We start from the raw sequence: 12,477 nt of genomic DNA on the forward strand, positions 1-12,477 counted from the left end.
GTATAATTGCGGAATACCGTAACGAGTTAAACAGGCGTACGTTGTTAGCTTTGCGGGAGGGATTTTACTATTCGGGGGGTTTGTTTTGATGCTTGTGGGCTGCACAGAAGAACAGGGGGAGTTTAGAAATCCGCGGCAGCCGCAGTAATAACAGCGGCCGCGTTGGAAATCCGCGGCAGCCGCGGTAGACAGTTGGAATTGCCCGAAGGCAGCAGTAGCGGCGGAGTCTTGCGCTAGAAATCCGCGGCAGCCGAAGTAGGTTTCTGCGGCAGCCGCAGACAGGCGGGAGGAATATTGCGCTAGAAATCCGCGGCAGCCGCAGTAGGTATCTGCAGTAGCCGCAGACAAGCGGGGAGGAGGCTTGCGCTAGAAATCCGCGGCAGCCGCAGTAGGTATCTGCGGTAGCCGCAGACAGGCGGGGAGGAGGCTTGCGCTAGAAATCCGCGGCAGCCGCAGTAGGTATCTGCGGTAGCCGCAGACAGGCGGGGAGGAGGCTGCGCTAGAAATCCGCGGCAGCCGCAGTAGGTATCTGCGGTAGCCGCAGACAGGCGGGAGAAGTCTTGCGCCAGAAATCCGCCGCAGCCGCGATGTCTAAGGACTACTACAAGACGCTGGGCCTCGCGAGGGATGCGAGCGACGAGGACGTGAAGAAGGCGTACAGGAAGATGGCGCTCAAGTTCCACCCGGACAAGAACAAGGCGCCCGGGGCCGAGGAGCGCTTCAAGGAGGTGGCCGAGGCCTACGAGGTGCTGAGCGACGCCGAGCGCCGCCGCGTCTACGACTCGTACGGCGAGGAAGGTGCGGGGGCAGCCTGACGTGATGGGGGGGGGGCATGGAGGTAGAGGGGGGTAGGTGTGGGGGGGGGGGTACAGGGGTAGGTGTGGGGGGGTAGTAGGGGGTAGGTGTGTGGGGGGGGGGGTAGTACAGGGGGTAGGTGGGGGGTAGTACAGGGGGGGGCATGGGGGTAGGTGTGGAGGGGGTAGTACAGGGGGTAGGTGGGGGTAGTACAGGGGGTCGGTGTGGGGGGGTAGTAGTGGGTAGGTGTGGAGGGGGTAGTACAGGGGGAGTTTGTGGGGGGTAGTAGGGGGTGTAGGTGTGGGGGCGGGTAGTACAGGGGTCGGTTTGGGGGGGTGGAGTAGTACAGGGGGTAGGTGTGGGGGGCAGTAGGGGGGATTGAGGGGAGTGGGTACGGGGGGGTATTTAGGTGCAGTGAGGGTAGCTGAGACTTTTCGGGGGGGGAGGCGGGCACCCGTGGAGAGAATTGGGGGTCTGTGGTGGGGGTATGTGGGGTTGGTGGGGTGGGCTAAATGATAATGGGATGAGGACTGTGAGAGTCGAGTTCCAAGTGTCGGTTGATGATTATTGTGTGTGACCAGGTGAGAACTGTAGCTACCTGGGTGAGAGGATGACGGGGGGGGGGGTCTTTGTGTTGTTGTATTAGGGAATTAGAGAGGCTAAGGGGAGGGGGGGTTCCGTTGGGGGTAGACTTGGGGTTCCCGTGGGGATCCGCTAAGGGTCCGTGAGGAAGGCGTAGACCTGAGAGACCGCGACTCCCGGAGAGGGAAGTGATGAACAGGGAATGGTAGGGGACTCGGCGGTGGAAGTGAAACTCACGGAGTTCGAGGGAGGTAAAGGTCACCCGATGGGTGTAGGGGACTGGGAGTCCAATTGTTGAGCACCCCCTGCGCCACCCATGCCAAGGTCCCGTAGTCGAATCTGGCTTTCTGAAGCAGTTGACAGAAGCGGACGGTCCTTGTGGGTTCTGCTGTTACATGGAACGGTTGTAGTGGTGTCGGGCAAGCCGCCAATGGTTGGGGAGCCGTGACGTAGAGGGGCTGTGGGGGGGCACACGTGGTGGGGGTGGGGGGTCACGCGTGGGGGTCACGTGAGGGGGGGGGTCACGTGAGGCCGTGCGCTCGGAGAGGAAACCGGGAATGTTTTTTTCCAAAAACGCGAGACGCACTCTCGGCCTTCTGAGCTTTGCCAGATGCAGAGTTCCCGCTTCTCTGGGAGACCACACGGGGCCACGCACGCAAGCAGCTTTTTGGCTAACCATCGAACCAAGGATGGTCACCGCATCGCGCGCTTTCGGATGCGCTTCTGCGGCCGTCTGGAACGCTCTCCTTCCGATATTAGAAAGCCACTGGAGCTCTGCACTTTTAAATCATCTCGATTGACAAACTCACTTCTTTCGAAACTGCTTTTTGTGTTTTGTTTGTTGTCCTTCCCCCGCACCTCCGAGTAGCACGGTTGGCTACGTACGGTGGGAAAGACGTTTAACATACAGTACATACATACACGCGCACAGTCGGTACAGATGCATGGTGTGACACACGGTTACTCACACAGTTACTCACACAGAGATCAGAGGCTTATGTACAGGTGCGGACACGCTCGCGCAGACCATAGTTACTCACACCTCGCACAGTCCTACGCACGTAGACTACAACTACAGTCTCACGGACAAGACAAAGATCCCCGTATAGCCTTGACAGGCTGTTGGGGCAAGTGCTGTTAGTGAAGTAGCACCTATGAAGGCCGGCATGGCACATGAGGGGGCGCGGTGTGGTCGGCACAACTTCCGGCCGCCTTTGTCTCCCCAATGTTGTACACGGTCACAGCAGGGTTGCTCATTTGAGGCCGAGTTCGACCTCGTGGAGGCCCAGAACCGATTCGGATAATCGTCACCGACGCCGTTGGGCGTGAGCGGGAATCCAATTCTGGTCGCAGGGTTTACGCGCACACGCGACAGTCGCCAACGCATGGTCCGCCGTCTCGCACGGTCAAGCTTGCATGCGTCGTGTATTTACGGCTGTTTTTGCAGCCTCCTATCACGGTCCTCATCGGTCACACCGCATGAGAATGCGCCAGCATCGTGAGTGACCCACCCCTCGAGTAACCTCATCGACCCCCTCCCCCACTTCCCGTCATCCTCTTTCCCACACCTCCTAACCGAACAACCAGCTCCAAGCACCGAGCCGTCGGAACCCTTTCGGCCTCCGATTAGCACAGTTGGCTAACCAGCTCCAAGCACCGCGTGCGAGATATGAACTCGCCAGGTATACAGGAGGTCGTCTGTTCGATCGCCACCCTGACTCGCTGCTGTATATATTTGGAGTTTGCGAGTTCTCCTGTCCTCCGGTTTCTCACTCCACATTTTAGAAGCAACGTCACGCGTTTAAAGAGTGTTGAGCTGCTGCTGTACATTTCCACGTGATGATGAGCCACTTCTTCGGGCCGTTTATTTGTGATGGCCAAGGTCGCTTCTGAAAAAGAACACCCCCACCTAGCTCAGCGGGGCCTCACCTGGTGACGCGGAAAAATTTGTCTCCCGCAGGCCTCCGGGCACGGAGGCACCAGGTTCAACAGCGGCAGCAGCGGCAACGGGGCCACCTTCTTCAACTACAAGTTCCACGGCGACCCCCACGCCACCTTCCGCTCGTTCTTCGGCGACGGCGACCCTTCCGCATGTTCACGCAGAGCCGCGAGTCCATGGACACGGACGACGGCGGCGCCGGCGCCGGCGCCAACCCGTTCGGCCCCTTCGGTTTCGGCGGCATGCCGGGTATGGGCGGCATGCCGGGGATGCCGGGTATGCCGGGGATGCCGGGATGCCCGGCGCGTCCAGCAACGGCAACATCCGGTTTGGCGGCGTCGGGCCGGCGGGGGCCGGCGCCAGGGGCCGGCAGCAGGAGCAGGACCCGGCGGTGGTGCGCGAGCTGCCAGTGTCGCTGGAGGAGGTGCTCACGGGCTGCACCAAGAAGATGAAGATCTCGCGGACGCGCGCGGGCGCCGACGGGCGCTCGTCGCGCCGTCGAGGAGAAGATCCTGGAGGTGGAGATCAAGAAGGGCTGGAAGGAGGGCACCAAGATCACGTTCCGCGCCGAGGGCGACGACACAGGGCGCAGCATCCCCGCCGACGTCGTCTTCGTGCTCAAGGACCGCCCCCACCCCCAGTTCAAGCGTGAAGGCTCCGACCTCGTGCACGTCGCCAGCGTCTCCCTGTGCGAGGTCGGTGCGACCGCTCGCCTCGTGTTGTTTGCGCGGAAATGCACGGCCCGTGTAACAGCTCGCCCTGTTAACACCTTGCAGCTCGCCCTGTTCACACTTACAGCTTGCCCGTGTAACAGCACGCCCTGTTAACACCTTGCAGCTCGCCCGTGTAACAGCTCGCCCGTGTAACAGCTCGCCCTGTTAACACCTTGCAGCACGCCCGTGTAACAGCTCGCCCGTGTAACAGCTCGCCCTGTTAACACCTTACAGCTAGCCTGTGTAATAGCTCGCCCTGTTAACACCTTACAGCTTGCCCGTGTAACAGCACGCCCTGTTAACACCTTAGAGCTCGCCCGTGTAACAGCTCGCCCGTTGTAACAGCTCGCCTGTTAACACCTTACAGCTAGCCTGTGTAATAGCTCGCCTGTTAACACCTTACAGCTTGCCCGTGTAACACTCGCCCGTGTAACAGCCACGCCCTGTTAACACCTTAGAGCTCGCCCGTGTAACAGCACGCCCTGTTAACACCTTACAGCTTGCCCGTGTAACAGCTCGCCCGTGTAACAGCACGCCCTGTTAACACCTTAGAGCTCGCCCGTGTAACAGCACGCCCTGTTAACACCTTACAGCTTGCCCGTGTAACAGCACGCCCTGTTAACACCTTACAGCTTGCCCGTGTAACAGCACGCCCTGTTAACACCTTAGAGCTCGCCCGTGTAACAGCACGCCCTGTTAACACCTTAGAGCTCGCCCGTGTAACAGCACGCCCTGTTAACACCTTACAGCTTGCCCGTGTAACAGCACGCCCTGTTAACACCTTACAGCTTGCCCGTGTAACAGCACGCCCTGTTAACACCTTAGAGCTCGCCCGTGTAACAGCTCGCCCGTGTAACAGCTCGCCCTGTTAACACCTTAGAGCTCGCCCGTGTAACAGCACGCCCTGTTAACGCCTTAGAGCTCGCCCGTGTAACAGCTCGCCCGTGTAACAGCACGCCCTGTTAACACCTTACAGCTCGCCCGTGTAACAGCTCGCCCGTGTAACAGCTCGCCCTTTTAACACCGTACAGCTTGCCCTGTTAACACCTTACAGCTCGCCCGTGTAACCCTCTTAATACATCGCAAATCCACCCGTTCACTGATAACCGGCGCACGTACTCGCCCAATGTCTTACACGCTAGTCCCGCGACCGCATACCCGCCGCGTGACAGACACCCCCCCCCCTCCCCTCCCCCCGTGACCGGCCACGCGCTTTGCCTCGCAGGCCCTGTGCGGGGGCAGCGTCCGCGTGCCGCTGCTGGGCGGGCGCCACATGACGCTGGAGCTGACGGAGGTGGTGTCCCCGGGCTGGCGTCGCCGCGTGCAAGGGGAGGGCCTCCCGCTGCCCAAGGCCCCCGGGCGGCGCGGGGGACCTCGTGGTGGAGCTGAGCGTGCGCTTCCCCGAGCAGCTGGCCCCGGCGACGCGCGACGCTCTGCGCTCCCTCCTGCCGGCCTCGTAGCCTCGACCTCCTGACCCTGACCGCGACTTCCAAGCTCGGTTCCCAACCCCCCCCCCGCCCCCCCCCCCCAGCCTGACACCGTAATCCCAAATCGTTGACCCTCACCCCAAACCGATTGCCCTAAACCTTTACTCTACAATCTTTATTTGAAGCTTCTTTCGTGACTGGAGGAATCCATACTCTTTGGTTCTTTCGGTAAGTCACGTAGTTACCCTGACTCTAAACCCTATCCCCCCAGACCTTCAACCCATAACTATTAACGCCTCAGTCTGAATCCTAAACCCCTAGCTCTCGTCCCTGTACGCGCGACGTTCTCCGTCGGGAGAATGGGGGAACCAGGGGGACCGTGCTCAGCTAATGGACGAGGAGGATGGTGACGATGGTGCTCGTCTGTAAATCTCTCGATGGCCTCGCCCCACCCTCGTCCCTTCCTCTTCCATGTCTCCCCCTCCCTCACTCGTCCTCTTCCTTCCCAATCTTCTCTCGGTCTCTCTTGGTCCTTCAATCTCACCGTGCCCAATCCCCGTTTCCGATCCGTCTCCCTCCCTTGCCCCCCTCCACTAGAATCAACTTCCCCTGTACACGAAGCTGCCCCCCCTCCTTAAGCTCCCTCCGTTCCTCCCTTCGTGATCCCTAAAGTGGAACCTCTCTATCGCCGTCGCCCGTTCCTCAATCCTCCTTAGCACCGACACCCCCTTCCCCCCCCCCCCCCCCCCGATCGAAATCATTCCATTCCGTGTCGCCCATTTAGCGAGCTCGACGTCATCGAGCGGCTCGAGTAAAGGGGGGCGTTCTCCTCGTGAGCCCCAGAGGGGGACGCCGCCACTGATTGGTCCGAGCGTCCAAATTCCAGTTTCAGGGCCCTTTATTCTGATTCCAGGGCTCCGTTGTCTTCGCCCCCCGCGGCTGCCTTGCGCAAGACTCCCTTCCGCGGTGACCGCGTGGGAGTGACACCCCCCCCCCCCCCCATCCCGGTAAGCGCCGAACAGCCAACGGAGAAATACTACCAAAGTTGTTTCGACGGTAACCAAACACGAGCCGCTCGGGGCCCGTGGCTTCCAATCCATGTTCCGGGGCGGGTAGCGGGTGGTATCTAATGCTAGTTCCTGGGCCCTGCGCGGCATTCACTGTGTAGGAACAGTGGAGCGGCGGAGATGAAAGTAATGGTGGCGATGTGCTCTCTTGCGCTCCGCGAGAGTGTTAAAAGCTACCACTGTCGGTGTGTGTGCGCACGTGTACACACGTGCCATGTACGTGTGTTTGTGTGTGTGTATATATAAGCCCCGTGTACAAAAAATTGTTGCTTGAGCAAGTATTATGGCGTGTGTGTGTATATATATACAAAGTATATAAAATACATGACGGAGGCAAATCTATAGAGGGACGCTAGAATCTGCGTTGTTTGCGATCGTAAGATAGGCCCGGGCTTGTTCAACATTGCTAGGGCAGCACCTTGGTGCATGGCGTGTGCTCGTGTACACGTGTGCAGTCGCAAGACTCTGAAAGTTGTGTTTTTGGACCCCCCCCCCCCCGTTTAGTGGCACAGGTGTCTGGGAACTCGAGACAAACATCTCCAAATTCCACATTCCCATGGCAGGACCCAATCTGTTGAATAGGGTTGTGTGTTTGTATGTTGAGCTTCTTTCTCGCCGTCCGAAGCCAATCGGAGGTGCTGACGGTGGTACACTTTAATGACCCCAAATAGATGGTGATGTTTACGATAGGCCGAGTTGACCATAACCGAGCACTTAAACGGCGAGAGGGAGGGGTGGACGCGGCGAGAGAGGTGGGCGCAGGTCGAGGAATGACTCGCGGTGCCTGCGCGCGTCTGGACACGTGTGTGTGCGCAGACACGTGTGTGTGCGCAGACACGTGTGTGTGCGCAGACACGTGTGTGTGTGTGCGCAGACACGTGTGTGCGTGTGTGCGCGCAGACACGTGTGTGTGTGTGCGCGCAGACACGTGTGTGTGTGTGCGCAGACACGCACGGTGGCACTGGCTGGCCGCACCGCGCTACGAACCCGGCGACCCGGATGCGATAGCCCACCCACGGCTAGCACGTTTCACTCGCGATACCTTGACCCACCCTCCCATAAGTCAACTCTGGCTTTCAATCAGAACCTGGCACGTTAGCGACACCGGCACTGGGGGGGGGTTGTGGGGAAGACTCGGTACAGGATCCGGTAGTGGTGCTGGCTACACCGCCACTACCAACCACCTTCGTGTGCCATGCCGGCCTTCGTAGGTGCAGGGGGGTGCCGCGGTGGCCAGATGTTCGCTCCTTCGCCTGGGGTTCGATCACGACGCTGACGCCTGCTGCTGCTGTATATTTGGAATTTGCGTGTCTCTCTCTCTCACCGTGGTCGCGTGGATTTTTCTCCGGGTCCTTTTCCCCCTCCCACATTGAGAATCGACGTCGCGCGCTTAAGAGTATTTGTCTGCTATAAATTTTTACACGATGGCAAGGCACTTTGTCGCACGGTCATTTGTTGCCAGGCCACTTCTGCCTTTGTACTGGGCCTTACCTGGTCAAGTTACCGACTGCAATCATCCATAAATGTCTGTCCGTCCCGTGTGTGACTTCACAAGAGGCCCACCCTCCCCCCCCCCCCCCCCGTGTGACGTCACTCCACATGAGGCCCACCCTCATTAATATTCATGAGTGGGTGACGTCACTCCACATGCCGCACCCCTCCCCAATAATAATTAGTGGGTGACGTCACTCCACATGGGGCAACCCCCCCTCATTAATAATCATGAGCTGAACAATATACACCCGTCCTTGGACATAATAGAACTTTCCCCAGCAGCCTGTGTCGGATACACGGCAGGGGGGGGGGGCAGTGAGGGGGGGGGGCATCTGCATCTTCGTGTGAGCATTACACACACGCTGGCACGAGCCGCTGGTATTTGATCGCGTCGCTGATTTATACTCGGGCTGTCGGAACCAGCGACATTTATGGCAGTAGCGGCAACCATGTGCTCATTCCACCGAGCGCCCCCACCCACCTCCCGCCGCCACCACCGTTGACGAGCCGTCGTGGAACACGGACTCGGTGAGGCCTTCTTCTCCGTCTAAAGCGCCGGAGAGCATCTTGAGGAGCCCCGAGTCGTCGTTGAGCCGACGAAGACGCCCGTGGTTTAATTTGCCGTTCACAGTCCTGCACCCCCCCCCCACCCCGTTCCACGCCACCCTCCGCGCCCACTCGGGGGAAGCGGCAGGCGCGTCACCACAGGGGAGGGCGTCGTCGTCGGGGTGGTGGTCCCGAGAATAGATGGGGGGGGGGGGGGGGTGAACAGATACCTCTTCCTATTCTGGGCAATAATTCACTCTGGGTGTGTCGCGGGCAGCTGGTGGCGTCCGTTCTCCCGAGTGGTGATTTACTGGATGTGGTGTTCCGGGCGGTTGTGTGTTCGCCGGTCCCCTGTGGCCACGGTGGCTTGGAGATGTCAGCTACCTCTCGTGGTATGCAGGAGGTCGTGGGTTCGATCCCGACCCTGACGCCTCCTGCTGGTCGTGTGGATTTTTCTCCGGATCCTCCCGTTTTTTTTTTTCCTCCCCTCCACAATTAGAATCGACATCACGCACTTAAAAAGAGTGGTTGGCTGCCGCTTTAAATTTCCACGCGATGACGGCAAGCGGCTTCGCGCGAGCTATCATTTGCGACGGGCCAGATCGCCTCTGAAAAAGAGCTACGTGAGCAGCTCAGTCTGGGTTGGCCACCCATCCCAACACACCACATCCAGTACCCCCCCCCCCACCCACTAATGAGCTGTAATATAGTTGGGTGAGAATCTACAAACCCCGTGGTTAACGCTTTCCTGTAGCTTTGATCCCAATCGGTCCCCCAATCGATCGGCGGTGGCAGCGCGACAGAGAGCGCCCGCTAGCGCCAGCGCGAGTCCCGGTGGCGCGAGTCCCCGTGAGTTCCCGAGTCCCCGCGAGTCCCCGAGTCCCGAGTCCCCGTGGCGCGAGTCCCAGCGCCGCGAGTCCCCGAGTCCCCGCGAGTCCCCGTGGCGCGTGCGTGCAGTTGTCGTTGCTGTTTTTCACTTAGTTTACCCCCCCCCCCCCCACTTTTCGTCTCAAGTGCAAATAAATGTCTTTTTTTTTTCCCCCCCAAACTGTTTTGGAAGCGTTTTGGGGCGTGTGAAGTGTTTGTGGAACACGGCGGTTCACGCTGGAGTGCTTTGGAGAGGAGTGGTGCGGTGTGCAGCAATGGGGGGGGGGGGGGGGGGAGTGTTTCTGGGATGGAACGTGGCAGTCTATCGTGGAGTTTTCGGGAGAGGAGTGGCAGTTGCGTTGGGAGTGTTACGGAGCGTGTGGGGGTGTTTTTGAGAGGAGCATGGGTAGTGCCCTTTCGGTGTGCGTGTGCGCGTTTGTTGGAGCGTGGAATGTTTGGGAGCGGAGTGTGTTTGTTGGAGCGTGGAGTGTTTGGGAGCGGAGTGTGTTTGTTGGAGCGTGGAGTGTTTTGGGAGTGGCGTGTTTGTGTTGGCGCGTCGTGTGTTTGGAGTGTGTACGTGGAGAATGCGCGGAAAGCGTGTCGCAGCATGTCACGCATCGCATATCACGCGCCGTTCCCAACTCGCAGCCCCCCCTCCCCCCCCCCAGGGGGCCTGGGGACACGTGGCGTTCTCTCGTGGTCGTTGACAGAACCGCACGGACCACGGCGCCAAGCGAGAACCCCCTCCTTGGGGAGGGGGGGTGCTTGGTCAGAAGTCTTCCACGCCCGTCAGGCCCACGGAGGAGAGACTCGTGTACCGAGCGCCATTCCCAAAGCCACACGAGGCCCCAGGTGGGGATCGTTTGGTGGGGAGCGAGCGCGGCGTAAGGCGCCATCTGCGGAGAGACTCCCCGGGGTTTTGCTTTTGGATGCCGTCTCCGCCGCCTCTCTGCCAACGCCGGCCCCTGTTGTATGCACGGTGCACGTATGTATGTATGTACGTTGAGCTTATTCTCGCGCCGGACGTAGCCAAACGCGCTAATCGGAGGTGCGAGCGTTCTCGGCCGCCCTCTGCGTGAATTCTCGTACGGCTTCCCAAAGTTTCATTCTCGCATTCGCGCGAGGGGGCAGGGGGTGGTGGTGCATGACAACAACAAAGTGAAAGGGTGATTTCCGGCTTCCTCCGAGCACCGAAGCCATCCGTGGTCAGCTCACTGTGCACAGTTCCGCCGAGCCACTGGTAGAAAATCCTCATTCCTGTCACGTGTTGGGTGGGCCGGGGTGGGGGGGAACGAGTCCACACAAGACAACCACTGCTGTCTTCCGCCGTAAAGTAGTGCTCATTTTATAGACCCTGGAGGGATGATGGGCCGACTTGACCCACCGCCCAAACAAGGATGAGATCTCGCAACGCTCCAACCGCAAGCCGCCTCGCTCGACCTTGGGTTCTGTGCTTGACAACAAAAACTAAAAAATCCACGTTTATTAACCGCGCGTGGGTCAGCTTGGCTGCTACGTGACGAGTGAGATTCCTGGTCCAGGCTGTGTGAGCAGTGCTTTGGTGCCGCGATTTAAAGGCTTCATCCGGCCCGGGAAGCTCGGTGCTCGCAGTGCACTCTAAAATCGTCGTCTAGATTGGAAAACTAATTTTATTTCGAACTGCTTTTTTTGTTTTGGTTTGTCCTTCCCCCCCGCACCTCCGATTAGCACGGTGGCCTACGTACGGTACGAAAGAGGTTCAACATACGTACGTACCGCCTATAGATCGACACTGCCCATAGACTCAACACTGCACCTCCGATTAGCACGGTTGGCTATACACGACGTGAAAAGTTCAACGTACATAGACCAATGGTTCTTCACCTTTACTGCAGTAAGCACGCCTTAAGTTCTCAATCATCATCACACCAGGTTAAGAAACTGCCATAGACTAACACTGCTACCCATAGACTCAACACTGGCCAGACTAACACTGCGACCCATAGACTCAACACTGCCATAGACTAACACTGCTACCCATAGACTCAACACTGGCCAGTCTAACACTGCGACCCATAGACTCAACACTGCCATAGACTAACACTGCTACCCATAGACTCAACACTGCCCAGACTAACACTGCTACCCATAGACTCAACACTGGCCAGACTAACACTGCTACCCATAGATTCAACACTGCCCGGACTAACACTGCACCATAGACTCAACACTGGCCAGACTAACACTGCTACCCATAAATTCAACACTGCCATAGACTAACACTGCTACCCATAGATTCAACATTGCCCAGACTAACACTGCACCATAGACTCAACACTGGCCAGACTAACACTGCACCATAGACTCAACACTGTCACCCATAGACTCAACACTGCCCATAGACTCAAAACACTTACCATAGACTCAACACTGCCCATAGACTCAACAATGCCCATAGACTCAACAATGTCCATAGACTCAACACTGCACCATAGACTCAACACTGCCACCCATACACTCAATACTGCACCATAGACTCAACACTGCCCCATAGACTCAACACTGCACCATAGACTCAACACTGCACCATAGACTCAACACTGCACCATAGACTCAACACTGCCCATAGACTCAACACTGCCCATGGACTCAACACTGCACCATAGACTCAACACTGCACCATAGACTCAACACTGCCCACAGACTCAACACTGCACCATAGACTCAACACTGCCCATAGACTCAACACTGCCCATGGACTCAACACTGCACCATAGACTCAACACTGCCCCATAGACTCAACACTGCACCATAGACTCAACACTGCCCATAGACTCAACACTGCCCATGGACTCAACACTGCACCATAGACTCAACACTGCCCCATAGACTCAACACTGCACCATAGACTCAACACTGCCCACAGACTCAACACTGCACCATAGACTCAACACTGCACCATAGACTCAACACTGCCCCATAGACTCAACACTGCACCCCACCAAAGACTCAACATTGCCCATAGACTCAACACTGCACCATAGACTCAACACTGCACCATAGACTCA

At 58.3% G+C, this 12,477-nt stretch overlaps 1 pseudogene; it reads left to right on the top strand.

Moving 5' to 3' along the window:
• Nucleotides 1-6: 6 nt before the first annotated feature.
• Nucleotides 7-5,669, top strand: LOC142923476 (dnaJ homolog subfamily B member 4-like; annotated as a pseudogene).
• The last annotated feature ends 6,808 nt before the right edge of the window (nt 5,670-12,477 follow it).

The sequence above is a fragment of the Petromyzon marinus genome, unplaced genomic scaffold (genome assembly GCF_048934315.1).
Source record: "Petromyzon marinus isolate PM22_M1 ecotype Great Lakes invasive population unplaced genomic scaffold, UKy_Petmar_22M1.pri1.0 PM_Scaffold_559, whole genome shotgun sequence".
Taxonomy (NCBI): Eukaryota; Metazoa; Chordata; class Hyperoartia; order Petromyzontiformes; family Petromyzontidae; genus Petromyzon; species Petromyzon marinus.